This window comes from Phragmites australis, chromosome 4, assembly GCF_958298935.1.
Source record: "Phragmites australis chromosome 4, lpPhrAust1.1, whole genome shotgun sequence".
Taxonomy (NCBI): Eukaryota; Viridiplantae; Streptophyta; class Magnoliopsida; order Poales; family Poaceae; genus Phragmites; species Phragmites australis.
The window spans coordinates 21,484,232-21,491,896 of NC_084924.1; the positions used below are offsets into that span (position 1 = coordinate 21,484,232).

The 7,665-nt window shown below is 44.3% G+C and overlaps 1 pseudogene; it reads left to right on the plus strand.

The window, feature by feature from the left end:
* The first annotated feature begins 5,498 nt into the window (after positions 1-5,498).
* On the plus strand, positions 5,499-7,437 carry LOC133914669 (replication protein A 70 kDa DNA-binding subunit C-like; annotated as a pseudogene).
* Positions 7,438-7,665: the final 228 nt, after the last annotated feature.

Genomic DNA, 7,665 nt, shown 5'->3' on the forward strand with positions numbered 1-7,665 from the left:
GGCCTGTGGGGCTCCGCCGGCGTTTGGGGCAGCGAGAGGTAGTCATGGGGACTGACGTCGACCTAGACCCAGTCCCGGTGCCAGTCCTCCCACTTGCCGTGCAGCACCTACGGGATGTAGACGTCGCTGAGTCCTTCCCGCAGGCGGAAGTTGCAGCAGCCGACCACCTCCACCTCATCAGATCCCTTCCTCTTCCCGGTCGCTCAAAGGACGAAGAAGTACCGAAGAGCGCGACCGACAGCGGCACTCCCACGAACATCTCGCAGAAGTGGGCGAAGATCGCCAGGATCACCACCGAGTTCGGACTCAGGTGGGCCAGCTGGACGCCGAACGTGTCCAGCACTTGCAGGAAGAAGGTCAAGAACGGCGGCACCAGCCTGGTGACGACGAAAGACACGAAGATTACGATCCACCCTGGCCTGCGCATGGAGGGCGGAAAGTTTGCCGGCGTCACCACCGACGCCTCCCGCTGACTAGCGGGAACCATCAACTTACAGACCTTTTCTGCCCCCTCCTCGTTCATGAGGCGGGTCTTCGGCAGGATGCTATTGGAGCTTGACGCGTCCTGGCGGCCACTTCCTGCCGTCGGCATTTTTTGGGGGTGGGGAGTGTGCTGGAAGAAGCTGGAAGGAAGGTGCACCGCGGGCTGAAAGGAGAGCTCCTGGTGCGCAAGGAAGAAGAAGGCAGAGGATGGCAACCGCAAGAATGGCGTCGGTGATATGGGAACCAGGGGTCCCCAAGTTCCGAGGCCAGGATAGCAGAATGCCATGTGGCGCCTTTTCCTCGGGACTATCTCGCCGAGGCCCGAGAAGACCCAGTTCCGCGAGGGGCACTCGGGGCCATGAACAGTGGTCCCCGAGTACCTGAGTCCCCTAAGGACCCGAGAAAGCAGTTCCGGGGGAGGGCGCTCGGGGCCATGAACAGTGGTCACCGAGTACCCTAGTTCCCCGAGGACCTGAGAAGGCACCGTCCCGGGAGAGGGCGCTTGGGGCCATGAACAGTGGCCCCCAAGCACCCGGAGTTCCTCTTGGACCGAGAAGAGATGTATCCGGGAGAGAGCGCTCGGGGTTATGAACAGTAGTCCCCGAGCACCCAGAGTTCCCCGAGGACCGGAGAAGCCCCTTGCCAGTGGACCCCACAAGGGCTTAGGGGTGAGGTGTCAATTGGTGAGAGGCCCGATGTTGCCTTTAAGAGGGAGCGTGGCCTGTCACTTCCAACCACTCCCCCCCACGCCTGTTGTCAGTCTCGGCCACCTCCTGGCAGGGAGGCGTGGGGGCATTTAATGCGACGGGTCCCATCGCATGTCACCCTGCGCGGCTGGGGGATGTTGTCGCTGGGCTCGAGACTTATCGCCTACCCCCTGCTGTGTCAGATCCGCACTGACCGGGCGGGCATGCGGGGTAGTTCGGCTGCTGCCCGGTGGGCCCCCCTCCTGCAACTTCTAAAGCCGAGCGTAATGGGTGACAAGATCGGCCGGGGACGCACTTTTCAACCCCTGTAATGTCGAGCTGCAGCCCATGATGGTTGTTTTTTATTTATGGCTCATAGGGACTTGTGCCCTCCTTTCTGGGTACGCCAAGCCTCCCTCGACGGGATAAGGGGGGGTGCGCCTAGGAGAAGAACAGGTCACGACATACGAAGCACGAAGCTGAGTAGAAGCTTTGAGAGATCGGCGCTTGAAGACCGAAGCTCTAGACTTAGATAAAAATCCTTGTAACACGAGAGATCTAGAGAAAGACATTCCCAGAGCATTAATAGCATACACACAGGAGTAGGGTATTACGCTCTGTGCGGCCTGAACCTGTCTAAAATTCCTCGAGCATTTACTCCCACTAGCATCCGATCATCCGTCCTGCCTACGTCTCATATACTCGCATTAAATCTGCGTACGAGGTAGATTCAGAATCATCCCCCTGGCCAAATCTCAAAGGGGGTTCCTCAGGATCCCCGCTTGAGGAGTTCATCCTCCAACAAGTGTCGGTTTCCTGTTAGAACCGGCACTGATAGATCTTGGCAATGAAAACAAATTTGCAAAATTCAAAATGCATCACATGCACATGCATCCATTCTTCTAATGTTTAAGTCACAATAAACACTTAATACATTAATTCAAACTACATGCATTTCTAAAATTACATCAAATACCATTACATGCATAGTTGATATCTAAAATTTCAACTCCAAATATTACATCAAAATGATTCAGTACATAAATGAGCACACTAGCTGTTACTTCAAAAGGAAGTTCCAGTGGACTTCCGTAAATAACGAAACTGTTACCATCACACTGAAACTTAAGGTTTGACCGGTACTTTTCTTCCCGGACCATCCTGCATTGAGGAACAAGTAATGTGTACCCCCACTGCCAGGCAAGAAGACATAAGATTGAAGTCAAGCTATGATCCATCCGTATTCGAGTGTTCTAGTAAAAATTCTATGGACAAAGAGCAACAATATAGAGGGAAAATTTAATATTATTGAAATAATCCTAGCTACAAAGTACAGGTTCATGTCACCAATCGTTTCAGTTGCATGTAACCGCGAGAGCCTAGGAGTCATTGCAAGCACATCCTCATTCTGTTCAAGTGCTTTCAATTTGCAATAGATGTAGTCTGAAAACATGTATCAAAGTTGCATTTTAACCGATTGTAGAAGCGCATGAACAGTAGATCTTTTAGTTATAAGTCTTTGATCTGTTTCAGAGCTTGATGCAGTTAAAGTGATATATCCTTGTTTAGGAAAAGCAATGCTAAAAGAGATAGTGATCTTCATTTTATTGTTATTAGCCACCATGGTCATCACTGTAGGTGGTGTGCCACCAAAGTCCGCAATAATGTCATGTAGTCATTGTAGATAAGAAAGGATCTACATTAATTGGCATGTTAGTTTCTAAATTTGTTAACTGCAAACTGCAATATTAACTGACCTTCTTATAATTTATAGCAAAGGGATTTTTGTCCCTAAGCGGCAGATGTACCTAAGACAAGTCACAGGTACGTCTACATGCTCATAGAAAAAAATGTCAATGCCATATCAATCGGCACATGTGGATAATCTCACAATTATATCAAGGTATCAATTGCAGAACAAGGAAGTAACAAACTAGTTACTCACTGGGAAGTGATGATAACATCTAAAACACCGATATAGTGATACACATCTAATAATAAGCCAACCTATTTTGAACTAAAATACATATCTAATTTCAGGACCTAAATTGGCTAACTAAAATTGCTAACTATAATTTGCTAACTATAATTTTTTAACTTCAATTTGAGAACTAACCCAGGTGTTTCGTGACCCTTTTTGGTATGAAGGGGATACACCATTGACGATTTGGAGGCCGGGAGTACGAGGGTGGTCACTCGGACCTGGACGACCGGATAGGATGGAGTGGCCGCCTCCACGCTGCCTAGATCTATGCCCTCCACCTCCATTGACGTTGCTGCTCACCATGGGGACATCAAGGAGGTGACGAGTAGGCGTGGACCAGCAAAATTGAGGTGAGCAATAATTGAGGCAGCAAGAACCGACACTGATAGTGCCTATCAGTGCCGGTTCTTGGCACCTCAATCATAGTTTGTGTGCGGGAGTTTAAGAACTGACACTGATACATCAACAGTACCGGTTACGCTCGAACTGACACTGATAAGACGCTACTTATGACCTATTCTTTAGTAGTGAGATGATACAATTGCCTTGCTATAAAGTGCCTGCAGAACATGTGAAAAATCATGTATTGGTAGAGCTCGTTAATTTGTTTGTTAAGAATGGTGCTTCAATGACTGATTATGGTTTACCAAAGCCTGATCTAAATCTTTGTTAGAAGGTGAAAAGTATGTTGTTAGCTAAGGAGCTGGCTTACGATTCTGCAAAGCTTCTACATATGCATGATACCCTCATCAACCAACTAAACTTTGAACAGAGACATATGTATGATGTTGTCATAGAGTTAGTTGACAAAAAATAGGCCATGTTTTTTTATACAGGTACGGTGGCACTGGAAAAATATTTCTTTGGAATGCAATTATTTCACGCTTGCGGTCCGAAAAGCTTAACGCCCTTGCTATAGCGTCATCAGGGGTTGCTTCACTCTTGCTCCCTGGAGGTCATACTGCACATTCTCGATTTAAATTCCTATAGTTATTGATGAGTCATCAGTATGCGATATTAAAAGGGGAACTTTTTCTTGTTGATTTAATAGTACAGGGTTCTTTGACTATATGGGATGAGGCCCCAATGACTCATCGACATTGCTTGAATCATTAGATCGTAGTATGCGTGACATCCTTGGTCAAATGGACTCTTTAGGTTTTCATCAGGTGTTTTGGCGGGAAGATAGTGTTACTTGGTGGAGATTTCTGCCAAGTACTACCTGTGGTTGAGGGTTGCACTAGAGTAGACACAGTGGATGAATCTATAACTAACTCTTACCTATGGAGTCATGTTAAGATTCTAAAGCTTACAATCAACATGCGCTTACTTGGGATGGCAGATAGTGATTTACCAACTGAAGAGGTGAAAGACTTAAATGGCTAGGTGTTGAGTATTGGTGATGGCACTGCAAAGGGACTGCTTACACTGATGATGGGGACTCTGAGTTGATTGTGATACCACGTGGCATCTTAGTTCTGAAATTACACTCTGCTCTTGATAATATTATAAGATCTACTTACCCAACTTAGAGACATCATATTCCGACCCAGCCTATCTAAGGGAAAGGGCTATCATTGCTCCAAAAAATGATACCATTGATGAAATTAATAGCCACGTTCTTTCCTTAATCCCATGACATGAAAAGGTATACCTCAGTTCAGATACTATAGTTGAATCCTCAAAGGAACATGCTAATTTGGACTTACTTTACCCGGTTGAGTTCCTAAACTCTCTACAGTTCAAAGGTATCTCTTCTCATAAGCTTATGCTGAAGGTTGGTTTGCCTGTAGTGCTACTACGCAATTTAAATCAGAGTGCTGGCCTTTGCAATGGTACGCATCTTATAATAACACAGTTAGGAGATCAGGTATTGGAGGCTCAAATAATAACTGGATCGCACGTTGGTGACAAAGTACTTCTTCCTCAAATTGCCTCGCATGTGTCAAGCACTAAATGGGCATTTGAGCTTAGTAGGTGACAATTTCTGGTTCGATTGTGTTATGCAATGACCATAAATAAGAGCCAAGGACAAACTCTGCAGAATGTTGGCCTCTACTTGCCACATCCAGTTTTTTTCTCATGGACAACTCTATGTTGCTATATCACATGTGACATCTAGAAATAGGCTCGGGGTTCTAATTGATGATGATACAGACCCAAACTCCGACCCGAAACATTGTTTTTAAAGAAAATTTTCAATCCCTTAGGTATTTTTTTTGTCCAGAGTCAATATTGCATGTTGTATACACACTTTCAACCTATAATTTGTTATCTACTGCAGATTATAATGCTCCATTTGACATCCTTTTATTTTCTTCCCTCCCTGGTTGAATCGACAACAGATGGAGTACAGCTTAGTATCAGAAATTAATCCAACAAGGCACAATTGGTGCATCAAGGTTAGAGTTGCTAGGATGTGGCAACTAGTTGGGACTTCTAAGGGGAAAGATTTTACTGCTATGGAACTTGCTCTGGTTGATGAAGAGGTGTACTATTTGACACATGCGTTATTTTTCCTTAATAGTTGTTATGGAACTTTGAATTTCTGTACATCAGGGTGTAGGCATTACAACTTGCATGGGGAAGAAAGACCTTAACAAATTTGCTGAACCTTTGGTGGAACGACGATCTTATATGATAAAAAATTCAAAGTTAGTAGGCAAACATAGAAGTTCAATGCTGTGCCCAACACAAACACAATCTTTTTTACATCATGGACTGTTGTGGAGGAGGTACCTACAGAGTTATCCAATAATCTTCCACTCTATATTTTTAATTTTGTGGACTTTGAGGACTTAGATCGCAGAGCAAGGAACGAACATGGTTTAGTAGGTATGCACCATCCATAATTGTCATTTAATCCTTCGACTATCTATTTATCAAAGTTGTATTGTATAACATGATGACATGATCATGGAATATTGAACATATGTTATTGGACAGCTTACAGTCATCCATCTAGTGGTGCAATTTAGCGGTCTAAATGGCCCTTCTATTTGGCGATCAGTAGAACTGCGTGATTTAAGGTTTGCTTCCTACGAATTTATAACATTTTTGGAAATTATTATATACTTAGGGTACATAATATTGCAGCGATCGGCTTTTATCAATAACTTTGTAAGGTGAACATGCAACATCTTTTGAGGATGAGTTCCTTATTGAAACCATCGATAAAGATGAACCAATTGTAATTGCTGGGATGAAAGTGAGACAATACTTAGTTGGGTGTTAGTTTATCCCATGCTGGCCATCAATAATAAATACTATGTCCAGCTATTGTTGTAATGCACTTACCTGAATACCAAAATAGGTGCTACAACTTGTGGGAGTGGTGCTACAACAAAATGGTATATGAACATTGATATTCCTGAAGTTAATGCTTTCCGTGCTAGGTAACGTGTTGTATATATCATTTATTTGATATCATTTATTTGCCTTGGTTAAATTCTGCAAGCAGGTGTGTTTGAAGGTGTACTTTATTTTGTCCTTAGCCTACAGGGAAGAGGTTCCGAAGTTCTGTTCCTACCAGGGGATGGTGATGCAGCACCAGATGATATTGACAAGGCAATTTCTAATAGGAAGACTGTATCAGAGCTCCTCTCCTTGGATCCTCATGACACTGGTGTATTTTCTGCTTCTCAGATATGTTCTATGTGCAGCTGTTATACCATAGTACTGAAATTTAGTCTCCATTGTGTACTAGGGTGTATGTTTTACTTGTGATGCAAAGATAAAGGAAATCGATGTTGCAAATGGTTGGTGATACAAAGGATGCAATACTTGCAAAAGAGGATTGAAAGCAACTCTAGAAGGATTTGAATGTACCAACTGCGATGAAACAGAGCCAGTGATCATTCTCAGGTACCTCTTATTTGACATGGCACCCCCTTCAAACTTCCCAACTTTTAAATTATTCCTAACATGTCTTATATTCACAACACAACTACAAGCTAAATGCGGTGATTGAGGATAGCACTGGTCGTGCAAAAATATGTCTGTTCAGAGGTGTAGCTGAGCAGGTTGTGCAGCGGACTGCCGTTGAACTTGTGGAAGAAAGCTCATCCAATCAGATCTGTGCCCTTCCGCAGTCTTCTTGGCCAGAGATATGTGTTTCAAGTGGTTATTGGTGAGCAAACCTTTATAAGTGGGCAGCTATCTTTTCATGCTAGGAAGGTGTTTATGGCTCCAACGGTTGCTGGGGACCAACACATTGGGGCTGATGCCACTGTTCGTGATCCTCCAAAGGACCCTAGTGTTAAGTTTGCAATTGGGATATCATGAAGATAGTGCTTCTAGCTTAACTGAAGCCCCCATAGATCCAGAAGGCAGCTCCACACCACCTCATGAAGCTCACATAGTTACTACTGGGAAAAACTCATCAACCAAGGGAAAGAAGATTCCTTTTAGTGCTCATGACGAGCTTGGGTATATACCTTTGTCCTCTATGCTATGTTTGTCATGGCTACATGCTACATTCCTCTAATCACATAATTAACAATGTGCAAATCA